This window comes from Polypterus senegalus, chromosome 3 (genome assembly GCF_016835505.1).
Source record: "Polypterus senegalus isolate Bchr_013 chromosome 3, ASM1683550v1, whole genome shotgun sequence".
Lineage (NCBI taxonomy): Eukaryota > Metazoa > Chordata > Cladistia > Polypteriformes > Polypteridae > Polypterus > Polypterus senegalus.
The window spans coordinates 270877473-270904294 of record NC_053156.1 but is presented as its reverse complement, the minus strand read 5'-3'; the positions used below and the strand labels follow the sequence as shown (position 1 = coordinate 270904294).

Genomic DNA, 26822 nt, shown 5'->3' with positions numbered 1-26822 from the left:
GTAGCTTCAACTCCCACCTCCGCAGAACTTCAACCACGCCCCGAGGGAGGTGGGGACATTGAGTCCGAATGGGCCATGTTCCGTGCCTCTATTGTTGAGGCGGCTGACCGGAGCTGTGGCCGCAAGGTGGTCGGTGCCTGTCGTGGCGGCAATCCCGAACCCGTTGGTGGACACCGCGTGAGGGATGCCGTCAAGCTGAAGAAGGAGTCCTATAGGACTTTTTGTCCTGTGGGTCTCTGGAGGCAGCTGATAGGTACCGCAGGCCAAGCGAACGCGGCCGGTTGTTGCTGAGGCAAAACTCGGGCATGGGAGGAGTTTGGAGAGGCCATGGAGAACGACTTTGGACGGCTTCGAGGAGATTCTGGTCCACCGTCCGCGTCTCAGGAGGGGAAGCAGTGCAGTGTCAACACCGTATATGGTGGGGATGGTGCGCTGCTGACCTCGACTCCGGGCGTTGTGGGTCGGTGGGAGGAGTACTTCGAAGACCTCCTCAATCCCACTAACATGCCTTCCAATGAGGAAGCAGAGCCTGGGGACTCTGAGGTGGGCTCTCCCATCTCTGGGACTGAAGTCACCGAGGTGGTCAAAAAACTCCTTGGTGGCAGGGCCCGGGGTGGATGAGATACCGAGTTCCTTAAGGCTCTGGATGTTGTAGGACTGTCTTGGTTGACACGCCTCTGCAACATCGCATGGACATCGGGACAGTGCCTCTGGATTGGCAGACCGGGGTGGTGGTCCCCTCTTTAAAAGGGGACGGAGGGTGTGTTCCAACTATAGAGGGATCACACTCCTCAGCCTCCCTGGAAAAGTCTATTCGGGGTTCTGGAGAGGAGGGTCCGTCGGATAGTGAACCTCGGATTCAGGAGGAACAGTGTGGTTTTAGTCCTGGTGCAGAACAGTGGACCAGCTCTTCACCCTTAGCAGAGTCCTGGAGGGTGCATGGGAGTTTGCCCGACCGGTCTACATGTGTTTTGTGGACTTGGAAAAGGAATTCGACCGTGTCCCTCGGGAATCCTGTGGGGGTGCTCGGGAGTATGGGGTACGGACCCCTGATAAGAGCTGTTCGGTCTCTGTACAACCGGTGTCAGAGCTTGGTCCGCATTGCGCAGTAAGTCGAGCCCGTTTCCAGTGAGAGTTGGACTCCGCCAGGGCTGCCCTTTGTCACCGATTCTGTTCATAACTTTTATGGACAGAATTTCTAGGCGCAGCCAGGGTGTTGAAGGGGTCGGTTTGGTGGACTCAGGATTGGGTCACTGCTTTTGCAGATGATGTTGTCCTGTTTGCTTCATCAGGCCGTGATCTTCAGCTCTCTCTGGATCGGTTCGCAGCTGAGTGTGAAGCGGCTGGGATGAGAATCAGCACCTCCAAATCCGAGAGCATGGTCCTCAGCCGGAAAAGGGTGGAGTGCCCTCTCAGGGTTGGGGGAGAGATCCTGCCCCAAGTGGAGGAGTTCAAGTATCTCGGGGTCTTGTTCACGAGTGAGGGAAGAATGGAGCGTGAGATCGACAGGCGGATCGGGGCGGCATCCGCAGTGATGCGGGCTCTGCATCGGTCTGTCGTGGTGAAAAGGAGCTGAGCCGTAAGGCAAAGCTCTCAATTTACCAGTCGATCTACCTTCCTACCCTCACCTATGGTCATGAGCTATGGGTAGTGACCGAAAGAACGAGATCGCGAATACAAGCGGCTGAAATGAGTTTCCTCCGCAGGGTGTCTGGGCTTTCCCTTAAAGATAGGGTGAGAAGCTCAGTCATCCGGGAGGGGCTCAGAGTAGAGCCGCTGCTCCTCCACATCGAGAGGAGTCAGATGAGGTGGCTCGGGCATCTGATCAGGATGCCTCCTGGACGCCTCCCTGGTGAGGTGTTCCGGGCACGTCCAACCGGGAGGAGGCCCCGGGGAAGACCCAGGACACGCTGGAGGGACTATGTCTCCGGCTGGCCTGGGAACGCATTGGGATTCTCCGGAAGAGCTGGAAGAAGTGGCGGGGAGAGGGAAGTCTGGGCCTCTCTGCTTAAGCTGCTGTCCCCGCGACCCGACCTCGGATAAGCGGAAGAGAATGGATGGATGGATGGATACTGTGTGGACTGACTGAATAGCATATCAAGGTATTATTGTAAAATAAAACCGCTTTGTTTTAACTTGAAACTGTGTCTGTGGTAGTTGTGGCTGGTGTTTGGGGTTCACTGGTGCCCCCTAAAGTCCATAAACGTTCTAATGGGCATTTGTAATCTATACTAATAAAAGGCAAAGCCCTCACTGACTCACTCACTCACTCACTCACTGACTCATCACTAACTCTCCAACTTCCCGCGTAGGTAGAAGGCTGAAATTTGGCAGGCTCATTCCTTACAGCTTCCTTACAAAAGCTGGGCAGATTTCATTTTGAAATTCTACGCCTAATGGTCATAACTGAAAGCTATTTTTTTCCATTTACTGTAATGGAGTTGAGCTCGAAAGCCGTGGGGGGCAGAGTTTCGTGTGACATCATCACGCCTCCCACGTAATCACGTGAACTGACTGTCAACGCAGTACGTAGAAAACAAGGAAGAGCTCCAAAAAGCGCTGAAGAAAACATACATTATATAATTGAGAAGGCAGCGAAACAATAAGAAGCGAGCGAGTGACACATACAACCATATTCATGAGTGCTGCTACTTCGGAAACAAAGCACGATGTAAACCTAAAGTTTAAATTAAGTTCATCGACAGGCTGCCGCTGGCGTTTGTCATGCCCATGGGTAATGCGGGATACAAGTTTAATGAGAGGACGCAGGATATATATGAGAGTTTTGATCACTTTGTAACTAAGTTAAAATTGTAGGTGAGGGGCTGTGCTTATGCAAATTCCGAGAGACTCTGTTTGTGGGGGATTGACAGTTAAGGCGGGTGGGGGAGTCACGTCATCATCTCCCCTCCCATTCACCTCATTTTGCTCTGAGCTGAGCTCCGCAGCTAACGCACGCAGTATTACGAAAGCAACTTTGTGACGCTGCCACCAAATATTCATAGAAAAATCCAAAAGTTAATACACACGTCTGTTTCTACAGTTTCTCCACACTGAATCCTCCAGGCACTACTTACAAAAGGTTACATTGACAATCGTGTTATGTTATTTTTAAAATGTTTCCTTTTCTAAGCACAAGCACAGCTGAGAAGCTTCGATGCATGTGCTCCATAACATGTTAAAAAATAATGCATTTAATCACACTTTGCATTCCAAACAAAGGGGAACTTCTGTCAATGCATGATTTCCTGGTACACGATTACATTGATCAGCTTCCCGATTCATTTTAGCCTCGCACCCCCTTGGTTTGAGAAGAAGTATGAAAAAATATGAGGTTAACACAGAAAAACAGATCACCAATTGAAGCTTTATGAATAATCGATACTTTATTCGCCATCAATAATTGTTTTGGTAAAGCCATACTCGGTGTATTTATTAGATGAACGGTAAAAAAGTAAGAGCGACGGGAGGGTGACTTATTGAGGCATGCAGGCAAAACCACAATAGCACGTGGGCTCGATGTAGTGCGCGTCAACTCGATCTGAATTGCGCGATCACATTTGAAAAAATATATCTTTTCAAGTTCTATTTAGTCCATATGTGTCAAACTCTCGCTTTGGTGACTTTGAAGAACAAAAAAAGAATTTTGAGTTGTTTCGCGACCCATTTGCCGTTGATGTGGAAACTGCACCTGTGCACATTCAGATGGAGGTGATTGAGCTGTAGTGTAATGGCACACTGAAGGCAAAGTACGATACTGCAGGGCCCGCACAGTTTATTCACTCCATTCCCGCAGAAATGCTCCAGCTCTGTCTACATGCGGCTCGAACCTTGTGCATGTTTGGTAGCACATATCTGTGTGAGAAGCTCTTCTCAGTGATAAAGACTAACAAAACAGCACACAGGAGTCGCTTCACTGATGAGCACCTCCATTCCATCCTGAGAATCTCCACAACACAGAACCTCACACCAAACAGAAACGAATTTGTTGCCAAAGAAAGATGCCAGGCGTCCAGCTCTAAAATGACATATGAGCAAAGACAACTGAATGATTTGATTTTTTATTGCTGAAAGGAACACGTTTTATTTATATTTCTAGGTTTTGTTATGCAGCATGTTCATATTTGAATTTGTATAATTTTGACAGGATATATTTTTATGGAGAGAAAAATCTTTTGGGATATTTAAAATTTAAGTTTATTTTTTATATAAAATTACATAAGAGTAAAGAAATTTGAATGTTTGTTCTTTTAACGTTTACTTTATTTCTAACTTGTATAATTTAGACAGGATATATTTTTATGGAGAGCAAAATATTATAAGTTATTTAAGGTTTGAGTTGATTTATTCCAAAATAATATTCCTGTCTGTTTTTATTCATATTTATGTTCAAAAAAGTTAAGTTTTAAAAGTTTTAAAGTTTTAAAAGTTTAGTTTTAGTGTGTTCAATAAATATTTATCCTATTCAGCCTGCGACCTAAAGTGTGTTTTGGATTTTGGCCCCCTGTGCAATTGAGTTTGACACCCCTGATTTAGTCGACACAAATTTACTCTTTACATTTGTATGGTGAAGAAAAATTTATGCACTGATGCCTACATTTAACTTACATTCCTACCAAAGATATTTCTGTCGACTAAATAAAAATTACTTCTGTTTAAAATTTAAATAGAACTTGAAGAGATTCAAGTTCATAATATCCACGCAGACTTGCACGTAAGAGCGGGAGTCATTCATTTTAACAAACAGCGTATTGCACTGATACGAAATAGCCTGCCCATTTAATTATTTAGGAATGGATAAATAAATTAAGATTTTGTACAAATAATGTTTTTCATTTTTCTTCTTGATGGTTTCTGCCACCCCCAGCAACAGTTGCTCGCACCCCAAAGAGTGTATATATATATATATATATATATATATATATATATATATATATATATATATATATATATATATATATATATATATATATATGTGTGTGTGTGTATGTCTATATATATATATGTGTGTGTATATATGTGTATGTATGTATGTATGTGTGTATAAGTAGATATGTATATATATATATGTATATATATGAGGATGTGTATATATATATATATATATATATATACTGCTCAAAAGAATTAAAGGAACACTTTTTAATCAGAGTATAGCATAAAGTCAATGAAACTTATGGGATATTAATCTGGTCAGTTAAGTAGCAGAGGGGGTTGTTAATCAGTTTCAGCTGCTGTGGTGTTAATGAAATTAACAACAGATGCACTAGAGGGGCAACAATGAGATGACCCCCAAAACAGGAATGGTTTAACAGGTGGAGGCCACTGACATTTTTCCCTCCTCATCTTTTCTGACTGTTTCTTCACTAGTTTTGCATTTGGCTACAGTCAGTGTCACTACTGGTAGCATTAGGCGATACATGGACCCCACAGAGGTTGCACAGGTAGTCCAACTTCTCCAGGATGGCACATCAATACGTGTCATTGCCAGAAGGTTTGCTGTGTCTCCCTGCACAGTCTCAAGGGCATGGAGGAGATTCTAGGAGACAAGCAGTTACTCTAGGAGAGCTGGAGAAGGCCATAGAAGGTCCATAACCCATCAGCAGGACCAGTATCTGCTCCTTTGGGCAAGGAGGAACAGGATGAGCACTGCTAGAGCAGTACAAAATGACCTCCAGCAGGCCACTGGTGTGAATGTCTCTGACCAAACAACCAGAAAGACTTCATGAGGGTGACCCAAGGGCCCCATGTCCTCTAATGGGCCCTGAGCTCACTGCCCAGCAGCATGCAGCTAGATTGCCATTCGCCATAGAATACCAGAATTGGCAGATGCACTACTGGTGCCCTGTGCTTTTTACAGATGAGAGCAGGTTCACCCTGAGCACGTGACAGAAGTGAAAGGGTCTGGAGAAGCCATGGAGAACATTATGCTGCCTGTAACATCATTCAGCATGAGCAGTTTGGTGGTGGGTTAACGATTGTCTGGGGAGGCATATCCATGGAGGGTCACACAGACCGCTACAGGCTTGACAAAGGCACCTTGGCTGCCATTAGGTATCAGGATGAAATCCTTGGACCCATTGTCAGACCCTATGCTGGTACAGTGGCTCCTGGTGCACGACAATTCCTGGCCTCATGTGGTGAAAGTATGCAGGCAGTTCCTGGAGGATGAAGGAATTGATACCATTGACTGGCCACCACACTTTCCTGACCTAAATCCAATAGAACACCTCTGGGACATTATGTTTTGGTCCATCCAATGCCACCAGGTTGCACCTCAGACTGTCCAGGAGCTCAGTGATGCCCTGGTCCAGATCTGGAGGAGATCCTCCACAACACCATCTGTCATCTCATTAGAAGCATGCACCGATGTTGTCAGGCATGTATACAAGAACACAGGGGCCATACAAAGTGCTGCGTACACTTTTGAGTTGCTGCAATTAAATTTTGGCAAAATGGACTAGCCTGCCACATAATTTTTTCACTCTGATATTTGGGGCATCTTTGAATTCAGGGCTCTGTAGGTTGATCATTTTCATTTCCATCAAACGATGTGGTATCCTTTCGTTCCTAACACATTACCCAGTCTATATCAGTATAGATATCCAGGAGGATTTCTTTTCCAATTGAGATCTGATGTGTTTTCAAAGTGTTCCTTTAATTTTTTTGAGCAGTTTATATATGTATGTATATATGTGTGTGTGTATATATATGTGTATATGTATATATGTATGGATATGTATATATATATATGTATGTATATATGTGTGTGTGTATATATATATATATATATATATATATATATATATATATATATATATATATGTATATATATGACAGCAACACCCATCACTCACAACAGTGACAAAACAATTACATTGACAATCATGTTACGTTATTTTCAGAATGTTTCCTTTTCTTTTTCATTACTTCTTTAACACAATACTTCTCCGCTGTGAAGCACAGGTATTTTGCTAGTTATAATAATAAATAATAACTTTATTTATATAGCACCTTATACAATTACATGCAACTCAAGGTGCTTTCCACAGATAAATCAAAACAAAATAATAAAGATATAACATAGTTACTTGGATATTATTATTAATTAAAATTACAATAATTCCTAACAGATATAAGTGTACCAAACAGGAAAACAACTTGGGCAACCTTTAGGAAAATTTATGTAAAACAAATTTTAAACACTAAAGTGCAAAACAAACTTTCACTCTGATCAGAAACAGGTTCATATTGCTTTCTAAATGAGAGCATGGAGTTTGATCTTATTTCCCATGTTCTTCTGGGTCTTTGTAATGTTACTCTGGTTTTTCTTACAAATTCCAAAAACACGTGCATGTTCAATTAATTAGTGACACAAATTTGGCTTTGTATAAGTGTACATGAGAGTGTGTCATTCAAGGGCCTCGTACCTCGTCCAGATTTGATTTTCTTCTTCAAGCCTAAAGCTACTAGGATACGGTTGGTCCCCCGATCTCCTGTGACCATGAACTTGAATAAGTTGGGTTGAAACATTTGTTTTACCAAATAATATTGTAGCGACTAAGGAGAGTGATGCACAAAACTGGTTATTGAAAAGTAGTGCTCAACAGACACTAGAAAACAACTGCGATTAACATCTCCCAGCCTACTGTTTAGGGTCACAAGGTACACCTGTAAAATAAAAAAAAAATATCACTCGTTTTTACCCCTTTAACACAGACTTCTGAATTGCTTTCTCTCTTCCTTACAGTCTCTTCCTCTCCTGTGTGCGGACTTCTTGTCCCTCTGTGCAGTCATTAAGCAACCCAGAGCCCCTTCAAAGTGGTGTGTGCTCCTCTAACATACAGCGGATAGATAACATCCTAAACTTTAATTACAAGCAGGGCTGGTGCCATCATTAAGGCGAATTAGGCGTTTACCTATAGAGCAGATCGTAAAGGGGAAAAACCCAGATGTACAGGTTAGCTATCGGTTGGCGCACTAATAAGCTTGGCCTAGGATACAAAATAAACTAGCTCTGGAACTGATTACAAGATGTTACAATATGGATTACTCTTTTCATCACCTGTTTCATTAAGACATCATAAAGTTTGGTGTTTGTAGTGCCAGGTTTACTGATGACTTCATAGTGAATTATTTTGGAAGCGCAAAGACTAAGTTAGCACATGCTAAAATGTTAACTCAGCGCTAATGTTAACTAGGTGCTAGAAAGCCTCTGTCTTAAAACAAAATGGAGACAAACCAAAGTCATAAAAACTTTTGGAATGGAAGTAATCTCTCTATTATAAAAAAAAATTGGGAAATCTTGGGATGGAGACGAGATGTGATCTTCTTGGAAGACAATATGACGTCCTGTGAAAGACACTTTAACATCAAGCAAGACAAGGCAGTGGGACAAAAGGACAGCTGCTGTACGGGTTTTTAAATGATTGGCGCGCAGTGCGACAAGCAGAGCATGCACCTTGGCAGCAACAGCACAAAGCCAGCAGCTGATCCATCTGTATCCCCTTAGCGAGTGTTCAGCTCCCCCCCCTTCGCAACGCAAGCGGGAGAGACATGAAGTGGCAGGAGCGTAGCACACCTCTGGTGGGGTTGAGAGAAGCACTCGAGACATGATCATCTTGGAGAGACACTTTGACATCATATGAGACTGGACATTACAACCTTAGGAAGCAAAATCCGTGAGACGGTGACTTTTGCACGTCATGATCTACTTACAAACAATTTTAAAAGTTCATGGACATCTAACCTTGCAGTTGTTGGAATGCTTTTGGCAGACAAACTTCATATGCTCCCAGCTCTTAAAACAACGACAAGCGACAAGCAGAACACGCAGCTTGCCAGCAACAGCAGCAAGCCAGCAGATGATCTGACCGCATCTCCTTAGCGTGCGTTCAGCTCCCCCCCTTCACAATGCAAGTAGCGTTATATGTCCCGTGAGATAGAGATCTAACCACGCCCGGAGCCAGAAATAATGGACAAATATTGTTTTTACAAAAGTTTTAAAGTAAAAGTGAAAATAATGCAAATGTAACTATTCCCATGAAAATAACAATCTCTTTAAATTGTATATCCGGTAAACCAAACCCAGGGATGGGCGAGCGAAGCGAGCAGGGGGCGGTGCCAACTAGTTGTATGAAAAAAAAGATGTGGTGACAATGGAGAAAGAAAGACCTGAAAATTGTTATGATGTGGATGGGTCTTTATTTGTTTTGCCTGCCTAAGTCATCTCTGATGGAGGATCACAAGAATCATCAGGTCAAGGGGTCCTGTCATCGGATTGGCTGGCCCAGCATTGACTCAGCTGTGGAATGGCCCATAGGGGGAGGCAGCTTGATTGCCGAGATCTCCAGGACTCCGAACCAATCCAAATCATATTTTGTGATATCATCTACTGCTGAATTCTGCTCTGTACTTGTAATATTTTTTATTTTTATACTGAGGATTACTTTTGTTCTGGTCTGTGTATTGTATTGTATTGACCCCCATTTTTGGCACCCATTGCATGCCCAACCTACCTGGAAAGGGGTCTCTCTTTGTACTGCCTTTCCCAAGGTTTCTTCCATTCTTTTTTTCCTACAAGGGTTTTTTGGGAGTTTTTCCTTTTCTTCTTGGCTCCAGCAGCCCCCGTGACCCTGTATTTGGATTCAGCGGGTTAGAAAATGGTTGGTTGGTTGGTTGGTTATATTGTTATATTTTGATAAACTCTGCTTGTTATCTTGTAAAAATTTAGCTGAATAATGTAACGAGAAAATCCAATGTATGTTAGCATTATTTTTATTAAATTTGTGCGCCAAGTTTATATAGTCCACACAGACCGGTAATAGCGCTTGACGTAACCTGCCCCGCATGAGGTTATTCAGCTGTAGACCCCCGCACACCCCTAAGGTCGCCCCAGTAACTTCAGCAGCAAGCTTAGTAATCTGCTGGAGCTTTTTTTAAGTTCAGTTTGTTAAACCACCAAACCAGGCAATGAAAGTGAAAGTGATAACAGACTGGATCAAACTACGCTAAAAGGACAACATGAGGTCCTTGTCTGCTTTAAATAGTTTGAGTTTGCAGAGGAGGAAAAAACGCTGATTGCATTTAGAGAATTTTATTTTTGTATTTGCATTCCAGTTAAGTTTGTTATCTAAGTTAGTTCCTGAGTATTAATATTCATTCACTATTTCTACCTCTTCCACCAAAACAACAATGGGTGAACATACAGATTTCGGTGTCTTAAAATCAATAATCATTTGTTTGGTCTTTTTTACATTCAGAGTGAGAAAGTTTTTATTACACCAGTTTACCATACGGTCCACTTCATTTAGATAGTGGCCTTCATCCTCCCCTGGGTTGTGTGGTCCCTCGTTGAAGTATTGATTGATAAAGCACCATTTCATTCTGGGAAGGTTTATTTGCATAGGAAGTTGGTCCTTAGAGCTTTGAAAAATCAGAAATCTTTAATGTGTGGTAGGAGGCTATCTATCAGGGCACCATCAGTTTAAGAAAACCTGAACCCTGCACCTTTACTGCATGCAGAGAGAGTCCTTATCAAATCATGACTCAGAGATATTTCACAAATCTGTTGTCATCTATTTATGGTTATTTACTGCATGGAGTCTGTTAATGCATAAAGGTTCTTTCTGGAACCTTCATCTGGAGGGGTCTTTTGGAACCCTATGGCATTGCTCTGAAGGACCACTCTGGCACCTTTATTTTTACGAGTGCATCTCCAGCTGTACTAAAAGAAAGCTTATTCTGTATTATTATTATTATTAAAACATATATTCCAGACTCTGTAATCTGGTATCATTCTTTCATTCCTCATTGCATACAACATTGCTGGAGTTTTCCGGGACCACTGAGCCAAATTCAAGCCATCATTTCCAATACTGCTCTCTTTTAAAAGGGGATTTGAAAACCACAAAACCAGTCTCATTGGAAGAAAAAAAACCCAACAATTTTCAGACTCAGCAATAAAAAATGTACGCCTTTCTAGAGCCTTCCCTCGGGTGCCGTAGGTATCAGTGATCCCAACCCAATTTGAAGAAGTGCTCCGTGGCTCGTCGCGCAGTCCGTCAAGACGAGGAGAGACGAGGGCTATGTGAGCCCTTCATTCACCTCCTTTTTATTTATTTTTATATCTCACTCAGAAGCGCAGGGCTGGAGAGCGGATTTAAAGGTCTTTAAGACTCTGAACCTGCACACAAAGACGGCATTGTGCAGCCCCGAGACGCGCCATCGAGGATACAAGAGCGAGTGACCGGCGGACAACGCGGCTTCACCTCACACTGCAGGCAGGTGGGCGGCACGCAGGTAACGGTCTCACCCTCAGCCTCACCCCCTCCCAGTTTTTCGGTACTCGCCTTTTACATAGATTTCCGTTTAACTTTCGAAAGTTTTCGAGGCGAATGCACATCTCTTCGCAATATAACGTGTCGTTAATAATGGCATTTGTATCTTTAGTTCCGTTTCAAATTTTTTTTTATTTGGAAATGTGAAGTCGTCTATTCAATGGGAGTCGTTTTTTCTTTTTTAAAAACAGATTGGTGTTTTTTACTGGTATTTCCGGAAAATGTCATATTCGAACACAATCGTTTCATAAGTTTTTAAAGGATAAAGTGTTGCTTAGAGCGAAATTCCCGACAATCTGATTAGAACTTTTTGCTTAGGAGAAAATTACACGGCTTTCGGCTGTACGTGTTGTTTATTTTTTTATTATTCCTGAACAAAAGACTGTCTTTGTTTCACATATTGCACCAATGATCGATTCTTCAGAAATGCATATGTTGAAATCTTGTCTGCTCTACACACTATGCATTATATTTGAGGGGCTATAATTGATTGATTGATTGATTGATTGATTGATTGATTGATTGATTTATTGATTGATTGCAATAAACGGGGACTTCTCTCTCGCTAAGTAAATGCCTGTGTTGGAGCGGTTGAAGACTTGGACCTCACACTCTGTGGAGTTGAGTCCCACTGACACTGTGTGACCCTGAGCAGGTCACTTCATCTTGCTGTGCTCCAATTGGGAAAAATAAATAAACGGAACCAGTTGTGATAAAGCCGAATAATGAAATACAGCATTTAAGGCGCTGTTACTGAACAATTGAATGACTGTAGTAAACGGGGGATTTTCTCCGTTTATTTATATATCCACCTTTTTTAACGCGTTTTTCTAAGGGCAGGGTCGCGGGTGTTCATATTTTTAATCATTTGTTTGTTTGAATCTGCGGCACATCTTTGGATGGACAGATCTATGGCTGGCGGTAAATTCCTTTTAATCGAGAACACCAGTCGACGGCACCTTTCATCCTGAAACAGCTGCGGCAATAAATCATCCGCTCATCTTCTGAACACGCTTTATCCGTTATTCAATCACGGTGAAAGTCCAGCAAGAACATACCCTGGACGGGACGCTAGACCATGAAGATACACACCTACATACATTTAGGGGACATTTTAAATATAGTCATCGGAAAGGTAGCCTCCTCTTGTTAATGAAGGCACCGAGCTAACAGAAATCAGCTTTCATACATGACATCAGTCACCTCTAGTTTCATTGTTAACACCCTTTGGTGGTCGTTGAAGCCACGTTTAGGCGATGAAAGCAAGTTTGCTGCAACTTGCTTTATAAAATATCCCCACAGTGAAATGAGAACAACTTAATAAGTTTGGGCTCCAGGTTTCATTTAATATTTGCGCAAGGAGGGGTGGGGTCCTGATCAAAGTGTTTCTATTTTGCTAAGATTATAATAAATGACTTGCTTTGAATGTAACAGGTGACAGACTGCTTTAGAGCAAGGCGGCGCAGAGCAGCCTCAAACAGTACTTTGCTGCAGCCCTTCATTCCTACAACCAAGGTGTCACTATTGTCAACAAGCTGTGGTACCCATGAAACTAAAAATCTTATTGCACATACGCGTGAAGATGATCTTAAACTTGAATGTGATATGAGAATATTGACACCCTTCCATTAGAAATTAAAAAGCAATGTGCATATTAGGATAACTTGGCAGAACGGTACAATGGATTCCCCACTTGGAGCTCTCTTTGTGGAGTCTGTGAATTCTCTTCATGCACAAGTGTGCCGGGCTGATTGGCAAGTCAGATGAAGGACTAACGTCCTGCAGGGTTAGTTTCGGCATTGATTTCAAAACCGCTGCTATAAGCTCATGTTGACTACGCTGTTAAAAACGTGGCCGTTATATTAACGACCGGCGGCTGAGCCGTCAATCAATCATTTAACTGTCAAAAAATCTGCCAGAAGTATAGAGCAGCAAATAGTTTGTATTTGTGCAATGGACGCAGACAGCAATTACACTTCTATCATTGTAAACATTAAATTGAACTGGTTAATTCTGTATTACTATACATATTACAATGATCTCAGATCAAAACAAGTAAAGCTGACTACTTGTATTTATGATAAACAATTTGCATACCAATATAAAACTAACAAGATGTAATCATAGTAATGAAAGTAACTGCTTTAAGACACTCAATTTTACGGACTGAAAATGAAGGCAATGTTTTTCAAACTCACTTTATGTTGTTTGGTGGAGAAGGAAAGGGTGCTTTTATTAGGTAGGGCAGGGGTCTTCAACTCCAGTTCTGAATGTAGGTCAGGAGTCTCCAACTCTGGTTCTGAATGTATGGCAGGGGTCTCCAACTCCGGTTCTGAATGCAGGTCAGGCGTCTACAGCTCTGGTCCTGAATGTATGGCAGGGGTCTCCAAATCTAGTTCTGAATGTAGGTCAGGGGTCTCCAACTCCAGTTCTGGAGAGTTATTGTGGCTGCAGGTTTTCATTCTAACCATTTTCCTAATTAGTGACCTGTTTTTGCTGCTAATGAACTTCTTTTGCCTTCATTTTTATTTGACTTGCTATTTAAGACTCAGACCTTTTATTTGTTCCTTTTTTCTAAATTAGCAGCCAAACAATGATAAGATATAAAACGAGTCAACACAAGTCCAGCTGACCTGTGTCTATCATACAATATATGAAAATAAAGAAAGTTGAAGGTTTCAATAATGTTGATCTGGTCAGGTCACCAGCACATGTTAATGGTGGTCTTAGAAAACAGAAAATCAACAATTTTGCTGTGGCAGAGTGAGAGCAACAGCAAGCCATGGGATGAAATAATGGATTTAATTAACAACACAAATTGGTCTCTAAAAAAGAAACTGTTTTGGGAGTGTGAAGCCCCAGCTTAGCTGGTCATCTGTTGGCTCACATCATACTTCATTTCTGTTTGGGAGCCGTTTACCAAAAAACAAAAACAAAAAAAAATGAAGCAATTCGGAGGACTGAATCTTAAAAAAATAAAAAAGTTTTATTAAAGGAGTAAAATTAGTAGCAAAAAGTGGTCACTAATAAAGAAAAGGGTTAGAATGAAAACCTGCTGCCACAGTAGCGCCCCAGGACTGGAGTTGGAGACCCCCAATGTAGGGAGAGCTACAGTCAGTTTAAAGCAGTGGTTTCCAAACTCGGTTCCTGGGGACCCTCTGTGGCTGCAGATTTTTGTTCCAAGCAGCTTCCATTTTTCATTGGACTCCTAGCCGAATTAAGTGAGTCATAATTTCACTGTTTCTGTGTTTTGGAGTCAATGTAGAAATTACAAAGCGAAGTTTGGTAGATCTTTAGTAAAATGTACTAAGCAGTTATATGGGGAATATGTAGGGTTTTTTATGTTGTTAACAGTATTTTATCCTGATTTTCCAGGTGTTCTGGTTATTTAATTGATTATTTACTAATTAGCAAGTCTGACACTGAAGTCATTGTAGCTTGCATCATCCTGAGTGTCTGCTCTGCTTGTTTTTAGCTGTGATTGTTAGGGTTAAATGAAGGCAGCAAAAATAAAATAATACAATAAAATAAAATAATAAGAAAACAATGTAAGAGTCAAACATTTGTAGCTTTAGAAAAAAAACTGAAATAGTTCTAAATGTAAAAAACATACTGTTGTGCTTTTCTGAATGAAGAATACGAGAAGAGGAAAAAAAAAGATGAGATCAGTTCTTATTGATTTTTATCACAGATTGTGAATCTGGTCAGAACAAAAACCTGCAGCCATGGACGGGGTCCCCAGGATCGAGTTTGGGAACCACTGGTTTAAAATCACAAGAAAAGCCTCCAGTATACACAGAAACATTATTCCATCTACCATCTTTAAATGTTTGCAGAGGTGTGGAGGTCATTGGAGCGATTTGTAGCGTTGCTCTAAAGGAGGCGTTCCTTATGCAAATATACAAACTTTATGCAAATTTAGACGTCTGTTCCGCTGTAACTTCACGCAATACTTATTCATGGAATACATTTGCGCATTGAAGCACTTGAATCCTTTCATTATCCAACCTGAGATATCCTAATTACCAGTTAAAATTAAATTTACGTGTATTCATCTGTTTAAAAGAGTTCTATTAACTGTTTTTATTTTTTACCGTGAAAATATACATTTAATGTAAGGTATTTTTACAGAATGTTTTTACAGCTATAATGTTGTAAATGAAAGGATGCATTACACATGCCGTGTTTCACAACCCTAACTCCTTATTATCTAATCAAACATTATTCTTTACAGAACCATTAACAACATGCACAAATCACGTTAGAATATTATAAGACAGTGCCAAACGGAAAAACTTGATTAGCTGAACAAAAAAAAAAAAACGCAGTGTAAATTAAAAGGAGAACGTAGTGTTGGTGGGCATAAAGAGGAGCTTGAAATGGCAACAGAGAACAATGAATCGTGAAAACAGGCAAATCAACTGAAGTGGGAGTTGCGGTGGCTCAGTGAATTCCTGCCTGACTGCGATTATTTCAGAGAGGCGATGCAGGAAGAGCAAGCCTTGAAAGAAAAAAAGAAAGAAAGAAAGAAACAAAGACCATTTATTTTTTCATTTTCCTGTTCTTTTTCCGCACTTGTCATTTTGTATTAAGCTCTTACAAATACTTCTTTCTACTTGGCAACCTCATTGAAAATAATGATTTCCAACCCAGGATCACGGTGATTCCTTTCTTTGTTGTGGTATAAATTCTAATCAAGTTCCTAATCAGAAGCAGTCATTGTCATTCAGTGCAGTACTTTTAACTTTTTTTTTGTTAATTTTTGCATGCATGCAAAAAAATTTGTTTACAAAAATGTAAAGTGAGTGTTTGATTTTGCTTAGGCTATGGAGGAATTGTTTGGTTAAAATTAAACAAATAAATATGCAAGCAAATAGATGTATTATGAAACATGACAATAAATAGATATATGAGCACAAATAATTGAATGTTTCATGAGATATGTTGTTTGTTACTTATTTATGTTTTAATCAAGTATTTCTTAATTTATTTTAGTGACAACCCAAAACAAGAAATATAAAAAAGAAATGAAAATTGTTATTTTTACCCATCAAAGTTGAGAGAGTGGTGTCATAAACTTGAGAATGCTTCATCGTAAAATCCCGAAATCAGTGGCCAAGACCCCGACAAGGGCTTCGGGTTGTGAACATAAAGAGGCAGACAAAGATAATTTATAAATAAAAAATATTTATTGCACAAGAAAAACTCTTCATAACAAAAGCTCCAGGGAGTGTAAAAGGCACAGAAGGATTTGCTTGAAACAGGCAAACTCAAAACAAACAAAGTCCCAATGCACAGTCCAGTAAAGAAGTCAAAAAGCAGAGCAGAATGGTAAAAAAAAAAAATTCAAGGCATCAGCAAGAATGAATAATCCACAGGAGAAGTCACCAAAGCCACCAAGTACATTCAAATGAACCGCAAGGGACTGCTTGTTGAGGGCAGCCCCTTTGACAGTGATAGGCAGGAGGCCCCGCCCCTTGTGATCCACCCACAAGACACACCAAACATAGCAGAAGATACATAGACTGGCCAGCAATATTAACATACATTGATAGGTTCTATTATATAGATTGGTTAGCATCATTAACATAAACAAAATAATCAAAAATTTCAAAAAAGACATAAAAAGGAATTTGAACAGCTGCCTACGTGAGAAATACTGAAACATAACAGTTGGGCTTTTTGTAAATCCTGTGATTTGGGTGGCGAACCATCATTGAAGCTTTTTGCTCAGAGTTGTGACTGTGCATGTCTGTGATGGGTAAGCGCAAGAAAACATTTTCCACCATTTTACCTCAAGAAGCAATGAATTTATCATCCAGGGTCTTCTCCCCTTTGCCCTTGTTGGCTGAAGATTAATGTCCACTGAACCCACAATTCACCAGTCACAATACTCACTAGAGCCCACTGTATCGACTCTGATGGGTCAAAATGAGTTTAATGTTGTGTGTGGTATCACTAAAATAAATAAAGAAAGAATTGATTAAATAAACATATAAAGAAATAAGCAGCAAAAATGTATGATACATTTCCTCATTTATGCTCACATATTATTGCATTTTTATTTCATTGTTTTCGTTTTTCACAATACATTTATATATTTGTGTATTTATTTTGGGCAAAATATTCCTTGATATTTGACCAAACAGTTGATATTAATAACATAGGGAGATATTTGGTTAATTTTGCCTCCATTTTTTCCGTCAAGTTCCCAGCTCACTGAATGACGCACAGACATAATCATACAATGCAACAGGGGTCTTCATGTTCAGTCCTGGGCCTCCTCCTACAGCTGATGGTCTTCATTCCAACCGAGGTCACAATCAGCAAGTCTTTAACCCTCAAATTGATCTCATTGTTAAATTAACCAAGCCTTTTTTCTGTTTATATTTTGCATTTATTAAATTGTGGTTGAGTGAGACCTGCAGTGGGTTGGTGCCCTTCCCGGGGTTTCTTTCTGCCGTGCGCCCTGTGTTGGCTGGGATTGGCTCCAGCAGACCCACGTGACCCTGTGTTAGGATATAGCAGGTTGGACAATGACTGACTGACAAGTTGAGTGAGAATTACATTTATAAGAAATTAGCATTTAATTAGCTTTAAATGCTCACCTGTGTTTTGTTATATTTTACCTAATTCACTTTTTTGGTGGTAGGTTGCTAGTTTTCCTGTATCTAAATACTTCCAATTAATGATGAGTGAAGCTGACACCGGTGCAAATGACCCTAAACATTAAAGGACAACACCTTTTTCAGTGCGATCTACTTCAGTGGCGTAGCATAGTGGGGGCGGCCCGCCCTGGGCAGCACTTTTAAGGGGTGGCAAAGAATTACTGTATATTTTAGTCTTTTAAATTGAAATACCTAAATAAGGGGGCGGCTGACACCCACACTACACCCCTGATCCACTTGTGTATTTATTAGCAAATAAGAACTGAAAATTCTGAACAAGGTGAAGAACAAAATGTTAAACAACAAGATAAAAAGAATGAATTCATAAGGACTTATTAGCTTTGATAAATGAGAGGATACCACTCAGTTCATCAAGCTTGACCCCTTATCTCATCCAGATACTTCTTACATGTTGTGAAAGGTTTCTCCTACAGCTCCACGTCTCACATTTTGTTTCAGATTACAACAACTCTTTGTGTACAGAAGTGCTTCCTGACTTCAGTCCTAATTGCACTTGCCCTTAATTTCCAAAATTCATCCCAGTCTAAAACACTTAAATTCTTGCTTCATCCAGCAATGATTTTGAAGTACCAGTCCGTAATTTGTGGACTAACACAAGAAAACATAAAAGATGGGAAATAACAACTTGCTTAATTAACAGGGGGATTAAAATTAAAACTAGAAATTAGTTGGAAGGAAAATCATCAGCAAAAGTGTGGGGGTCCGGGATTGCTCCTGGATTTAGTGTGCAATATACCAAGGGTTCTCATCCCAGACCTGGGATTGTCATGGTTAATATTGGTCATTAAATCATTCACAAACCTGACCCTTAGCAACTTTAAGGATGCCCTGTGGTATTTATGATGCTCTTCATAAGAGTTTTATTTTCTAGTGGTCAACATGAGGAGGCACTGAAGTAGAATAAGACATTGCATTTTTAAACAGTAGTGCTATTCAAGACAGCCAACATGCTTTACATAGGGAGTGGGGGGGCATTTCAATCACCACCAGAGTTCAGCATCCACCTGGATGATGTGACAGCAGCCATTCATGCACCAGTAAGCTCACCACACATTAGTTCTTAGGTGATGAAGGGGAGAGAAAAATAATTGGCCAGTTAGAAATGGGGGATGCTTAGGAGGCCAGAATGACCAGGTCGTGATCGGACATCGGGAAACACTCTACTCTTTATGAACAATGCCCAGAGATCTTTAATGACCATAGAGAGTCAGTTCCTTGGTTTTACATCTCATCTGAAGAATGGCACCATTTCTACAACACAGTGTCTCTGTCACTGCACTGGAGTACTGGGATCCACACACAGACCACAGGGTAAGTGCCCCCTGCTGGCCTCACCAACACATCTTTTAAGAATGGAAGTGGAGCCACAATGTCATGCATTGACATTCATTTCTGCATCCAGATCACCTTCAGATTAACTAATTAAGAGCTAGACTGTTCAAGAGCATCTGTGTACTAAAAGCTACTACAGCAGAACATACAAGTGCCAGACTGTGCAGTGAAGACCGATCTGAAACTTGGATAGGAAGGCAGACAGTCTGATTAGAGCAAGATATTTGTTTAGAAGCAGGAATTAATGTGTGGTAGCCATGAAACTGTGCTCTTATGGTAACGTCAAAAGGCTTGAGTTACCTAACTTTGAAGTTCTATTTGCCATCTATAATAAAGTGAGCTAAATTTTCTATCTATCTATCTATCTATCTATCTATCTATCTATCTATCTATCTATCTATCTATCTATCTATCTATCTATCTATCTATCTATTATATAGTGTGTTATCTATCTACTGTATCTATCTATCTATCTATCTATCTATCTATCTATCTATCTATCTATCTATCTATCTATCTATCTATCTATCTATCTATCTATCTGTACTTAAATCCAAGATTGAAGTCTCTCCTTTGCATAAGTATTCAGATCGTTTACAATTTGATCAGCCTGCTCCACCTCATTCAGACATCACAAGGATTAGACGGCCATGCTAACTGGTGGCCGTTTCAACCCAGTACACAAAATACATGGCCAGAAATGGCCTCATCTAAGACTGGATCTTGTCTTGTGCCCCATGCTGGTGGGCCTCTTCCCACTCTGTAATGGGTAAACCAAATACCAAAGTGAGTGAAATGTGTGAGCACTTACAGATAGTTAAATTCAAAATGACCAGATGTTACAGTAGTTTGTCGGCCTGTGTCTTTTATAATGAGAGGACGACACATATTCATAGTAGGCAATACAACTCTTAAAAACAATTTGTATATCACTGACATATTTATTAGAAAATGAAATACATACACGTGCAAAAAACGTGATGGTGAAGTATTGTGAAGGTCAGTCCTAGGAGACTTCATTGTTTTATTTCAACAAATTTAGCAGTCATTGCATCATTTTTACTTTTAATTGATCTTATTTTTAAGTAAGTTGTTCTTTTCATTCTCTAATTCTAAGAAATGTGGAAGTGTTTTTGCCAAAACTTTAAAAAGTTTAATTTGCCATTTTCTATTTAATCACAGTTCACCATTGCTCCCTTAATTGTATCCAAATGCTAATAAAACCCAACACTATACATCACTGTCACATGTCTGCTCATTTGTAACAAATATTTGTTAGCGATCAGATAAGTCACAATGGCACTAAAGTAATTGCTCCCCATCAGCATTCTGTGTTTGGATACATTTAAGTTGAGGAAATTCTGCGAAAAGGGGTAAATTAAAAAAAAGAATGTGGCAAATGAATTGTCTTAGGAAGAACAAACACATTCTGCTCTACAAATAGCCAGACTGGTAATTGAACCCGGGTGCACAGAGCAATGAAACAGCAGGATTAAGCACTCTCCTGCCATGCTGTTTGTTTTTCAAAAAGCAAATAAGAAGGGAACTTTAGCTTGGATTCACACCATCTCATAAATTTGTTTCTGACTAAAGGCTCACTTAGAATGAAAATGCAAAACCTAATCAAGTTAGTTGGTCATCAAAAGCAAAGCCAGGGTCTTCTTATTTAGCTGATCTTGATTTCAGTTACAGGCCCCTCTGTATACAGTATGAAATGGCAGCTCTGTCTGTCTGTCTGTCTGTCTGTCTGTCTTTGTTTCTAGTTATGTGTCATGCCCTCTACATGGATATTACATCATGTTATCTGTCTTATGAGTCTGGCATCCCATCCTGAGGTGACTCCTGCTGTCCAGCCAGTACTTTCTGTTTCTCTAAACAGGATTGAGTAGTTTAAAAGAATAAATGTAATTTAACTGTTTGTGTTGAACATTTGGCCTTGTAATGAACTAGCAACCAATCTGGGGTGGTTTCCTGCCTTGAGCCCAATGCTGCCAGGGTAGTCACTTGTTTAAGTTGGTTAAGATGTTATATTCTACCATTTGGCAATAGGCTTAATCTGAAATTTACACCTACAGTGGATTCATGAAGTATTTATACCTCTTCACTTTCTGCACAATGTATTGGGTTGTAGATTTTCTTTAAAATTGATACATTTACCATGTTTGCCCATCAATCTATACTTAATAATCCATAATAAGTGTAAAAATGTTTTCAGAATGGTTTGCAAATTTAATAAAAATCAAAAATTGAAATGTCTCACTTATAGACATATTCAGTCTCTTTGCTGTGGCTCCCCAGATTGCCATCAGGTTCATCCTGTTTACTTTAACTCTCCTTGAGATGCATCTAGATCTTGACTAAAGTCCACCTGTAGCAAACTGAATTGACTGGACATCATGTAGAAAGGCACACAACAGTGTATAGAAGATCCACAATTCACACTCCATATCAGGACAAGAACCAAGACACAAAGTCCAAGGAACGCACTGTACTGTCAAACTGTAGTGAGGCATAGATCAGGACAAGAGAATGAGGCCATTTGTAAAACTTGTAAAACACCGTGACCTCAATAATTCTGAAATGGAAGAAGTCCCACCAGGAATCTTCCTAGAGTTGGCTATCTGGCCAAACAGAGTAATCAGGAAAGAAGGGCCTTGGTCAGGGAGGTGACTAGGAACCCAATGATTACTCCTAACAGAGTGCTTAGATGAGAGAAGCAGTCAGAAGATTGACCATCTCAGTAGCAAGCACTCCATCAATCAGGCATTTATGGTAGAGTGGCAACACAGAAGCCAGTCTTGAGTTAAAGGCCTATGACAGTTTAAAGGACTCAGAGCAGAAGGGAAAAGATCCTTTAGGCTGATGAGACAAAAATTCAGCTCTTTGGACAGAAACCCAAACACAATGTCTAGCAAAGATCAGGCATTGCTCATTACTTACCTAATGCCAACCCTATGATGAAGCATGGCGATGGCAGATGAATACAGTCAAATACAGAGAGGACCTTGAAGAAAACCTGTTCCAGAGTACACATGACCTCAGACTGGGGTGACGTTTCACCTTTCAGTACAACAATAATCCTGAAGCATACAGCCAAGACCACGCTGGAGTGATTTTGATACATGACTCTGAGCGTCCATTGAGTTGTCCAACCAAAGCTCAAACTTAAACTTCAGATACCATCTTTGGAGAGACCTGAAGATGGAAGTGTAGAGAGGCTTCCCTTCCAATCTAACAGAGCTTGAGAGGATCTGCCAGGAAGAATGTAATAAACTGCCCAAATCCAGGCAGGCAGAGCTTGAAGAATCTTAACCAAGAAAACTCGAAGCTGTAATTCCTGTCAAAGGGGTTTCTACAAGTGCTGAATTAAGGGTCTGAATGCTTATATGAATGAGAGATTTAAGTTTTTTATTTTGTTTTAGAAATTTTCAGTCCTTTCTGAAAACAGATTAACATTTTGTCATTATGGGTTATTGAGGTGGGCAAAAATGTCAAATTTATTCATTTAAAAATAAACTATAAAGAAAGTGAAGGGGGCTGAATCCATCATGACCGTTTGTAATGATGAAAGGCACTGAAGTAAGATTGATATCTTGAAGCACACTAATAATAAAAATAATAATACATTTTATTTATATAGTGCCTTTCCCATATTCAACTGGTTGTTACTGGCCTGTATGGTGGAGGCATAGTGTTTATATCTGCTGTTTTCTTGTTCATGTGTTTGAGTCCAAGCCCCATCAGTGTTGTGTTTACTTGGCACTTTCTCTCTGTGCTCATTTTGCCTTGCGTTTAGTGCTTGTGATAGTTAATCAGTGACTCTAAAGTAGCCTGGTATGAATGAATTATGGCCTACAAAGGAGTGGCACCCCATCCTGGGTTGGTTGCTGCCTTGCTCTCAGTGTTGCTAGAATATGTTTCTCTTTGCAGCCTTAAAAATGGAACTGACCAGTTTCAGAAGATAACTGTATGATCTGATCACAAAAGACGATATCCAAATATGGTTCTAAATTGTAACAAAGCATAGCATGCTTCAGTCTAATTCAGGATCACGTGGGGCCTAGAAAGTCTGCTGACCCGTTTCACAGCCCCCCATTATACACGCACTTACACAATTTCATTTTATGATAGAAGTGAACAAGTATGGGTAAGGTAAGGGCTTTAAGAAAAAATAACTGCATTTGTTTTTCTTTAAAAAACGTCGAAGTTGTGGGATACTTCTGTTTGGAGGTAAGATCAGAGTGCTGGGGTAGTTAGGTGATAATTACTTGAGTAGACAATAATGTGGAACGTGTAAAGGAAAGAAAATCTGTGAAAGTTGCAAGAGATGAAAAGAGAAGATTTCTCTAGGGAGCCAATGAGTAATATTAGAAAAACTGGTTATAGAGAAGGATTATGGGTAATTGTAAAGAATACCTCCCGATGGGACTATGTGGTTAAAAATCCTAATTAACAGTGTTCAGTGCAAGAGAGACAGAAGGTTAAGTGCAGCTACTGGCATTTGGACTCCATCATGTTTTAAGACTGCAGCTCTGGAGAGGCACTGATTCATGAGCTGCACTCCAACTTTGCTTTCCCAAAGGTGTTGCTTTTCATTACTTACACAGGACCTTCCCAGTGGGCATCTACTCCCTGCATCTTATTACATTTTCTTAATTCGCCATCAAAGTGCAAAATTAGTGTACCGATGCGCCACTTGGTCTGGGATGTGTCCTCTAGCAGGGGATGCACTAGACCAGGAGTGTCAAACTCCAGTCCTGGAGGGTCGCTATGGCTGCAGGTTTTCATTCTAACCATCTTCTTAATTAGTGACCAGTTTTTGCTGCTAATTACTTCTTTTAATTAACTTGACTCAGGCCCTTTAGTTGTTTCTTTTTCCTTAATTAGCAGCCAAACAATAATGAGACACAAAACAAGCCGCCACATCACACAATATCTGAAAATAAAGAAAGGTGAAGGTCTCAGTAAGGTTTATCGCTCAGCTCACCAAAACACTTTGACGATGTTCTTATGAAAAACAGAAAATCAACAGTTCTGGAAATGTCAGCTGTGGCAGAACGAGAGCAACAACAAGCCGTGGAATTAAATAACGAGTTTAATTAACAGCAACAATTGGGTTCTCATTAAGAAACTGGTTGGAGTTTGAAGCCCCAGTTTAGCTGGTCATCTGTTGGCTCATTTCACGTCTCATTTCTGTTTGGCTGCATTTTAATGAGGAAACAAATCAATTCAGAGGACTGAATCCTTCTAACAGGGCTATTAAAATGTGAATTAGCAGTGAAAACAGGTCACTGATTAGGAAAAGGGTTAGAATGAAAATCTGTAGCCGTTGCGGCCCTCCAGGCCTGGAGTTCGACACCCGTGCACTAGACTGTGAAGAACAAGGTGCACAGCAAAACATGCTTATATAAAAACTAGACAATAAATTTGAAATGTGAGTTGTTGTCCTTGTATTTAACAAAGGGGTAAGCAAAATTTACTTGAGAAGATTTCTTAAAGTAAGCTAAATAATCATACATATACATCTTTAGATAAGTCAATAATTCTTACAATACGGAAAACAAGATTTAATGTGATGATTCAAATACTCTTCACTTGGCTTAGATTTCATGTTTTGCAGTGTGGAGGTCTCATGTCACACCTACTGTATCTTGTCACATGGACTTAAGTGACTACATTGTCCTACCTGTGGTCCAGGTTTATACCGGTAAAGCAACCCAGGACGGTCTTCATCTGGAAATGGTGTCATAACCTTTTTTGGCCATTCTTTTCAAGCAAAAAGTTATGTGCCTTCACCTCACTTTGCAACCATGTCTCTTCAAAGAATGATTTGCTGTCAGGAAGCAGCGTGGTGCACTCAGAATTCTACAGATTTGAACCCAGATGCTGCCACAGGGACTGCCACTGCCGTGAATAAAAGCAACAAAAGAAATTAGTTGCACTAAAGTTAGATTTATCTGGCGACGTGGCTGCCAATGCTGACACAGGGGGGCTGCACGTTGCTGAGCTGTGCGTGTCTACTTCGAGCTGTGCGTGTTTGCTAGCTGCCTATCTCAACAGATCAGAATTCATTTTGTTTTCAAAATTACATTCTATCTTAAGTTCAGGAATTGTACAGCAAGGAGCGGAGAAAAAGAAAGCCAGCAGCTTGTCTCATTCCCTCATCCTAATTATGTCAAGGTCTGTGCGTGAAGTGATGCAATCCTGGAGCAGGCGGCTCAGACTCATTTGGGTTGGATTCCGCAGATGTCTGCTGCTGTGTTCCACTATTTATTTCCATCATGTTTCCAGACATTACTCAGAAATGGCGAGTGAACGTTTTATTAATGACTATAAAAAGGTTGAGGCAGTGACCATTTGTCTCCCCATCAGAGCTTTACCACAGACAGGGGCTCTCAGGCTCGAGGGTCACCACACCTGTCCTAAATTTCTAACCACCTGGTTTCCTTGTTTCTTCATTTGCCAAGTAGATGTAATCCCCCTGAAACACACGTGTTACTTCCCGTGTAAAAGTTGTAAACCAAGTTAAAAGTGTTTATTGATGGAACATTATTCAGAATAATGACTTGCTAAGGATTTTTCAATTTTTTGGAATCTTTTCCTGACAAGTCTTACACAGGTGCAAATCCCAGTGTGTTCCGTAGGGTAACTGCCAGTCACTCACGTGTGCCATATGCAAACTTCTTGTATTGTAAAAGCCATTTTGGGGCAGCTTGAGTTGTAATCCTGACACTGTCAGTGTGGTATTTGCACTTTCCTTCCATGTCTACCTTGTCTTTCTCCTACTGTACACCTTAAAGACATGTTGTGGTGGTCCGGGTTGGCTTTGGCTGCCACGTGAATCTGGAACTGTTGGTAACGTAATCGAGATAAGCCATGCAGTGAGCACACGCACAGTCAAGAGTAAAGTGGAAAAAGTGCAAGCGCTTTTATTTTACAACCATTCAATTCCCTAAAGTGCACATGTGCAGTGCTCCATTAATAATAATAATTAATTACATTTATACGAGATCTGACAATTAAGTTTGCAAACTCATCCTAGAACATGTGCTACATACCTCATTGCTGAATAGCACTGTGGTCACCTTCAAAGTACTCCCCTTTGGAAGCTATGCACCAACGCCAGTGCCTAGTCCACCCTTCAAAGCAATTTTGGAACTCTTTTTCTCGAATGGTCATCAGAGCTTTCGTCGTATTATACCTCAAGTCCTGAATGTCATCAAAATGTCTTTCTTTGGGGGCCAGGTCAGGTGAGATGGGAAATTGTTCCAATACAGTTATTTATTTACTGGCTAAAAATCCCTCACAGACAGTGCCGTGTGAGATGGTGTTTGTTTGTTGCTGTGTAAGCTCCGACATTCTCGTGACGGCACACAAAAACACGCAACAACAATGATGAACGGCACTCAGCAACCAAGACACTGCCACATGTCGACACGAACACAGCTGTGAGACACTGATA

At 40.5% G+C, this 26822-nt stretch overlaps 1 protein-coding gene across 2 annotated transcripts in view; it reads left to right on the top strand.

Annotated features, from left to right (window-relative positions):
• Window positions 1–11003: 11003 nt before the first annotated feature.
• LOC120526160 (proline/arginine-rich end leucine-rich repeat protein) overlaps window positions 11004–26822 on the top strand; it is a 31088-nt gene continuing 15269 nt past the window's right edge. Inside the window, exon 1 of one of the 2 annotated variants that reach the window (XM_039749177.1) lies at window positions 11004–11286. The gene's annotated coding sequence lies outside the window, so the exon portion shown is untranslated. Of the gene's footprint in view, window positions 11302–26822 lie in introns of both variants that reach the window. The other variant, XM_039749176.1, reaches the window with a different exon arrangement.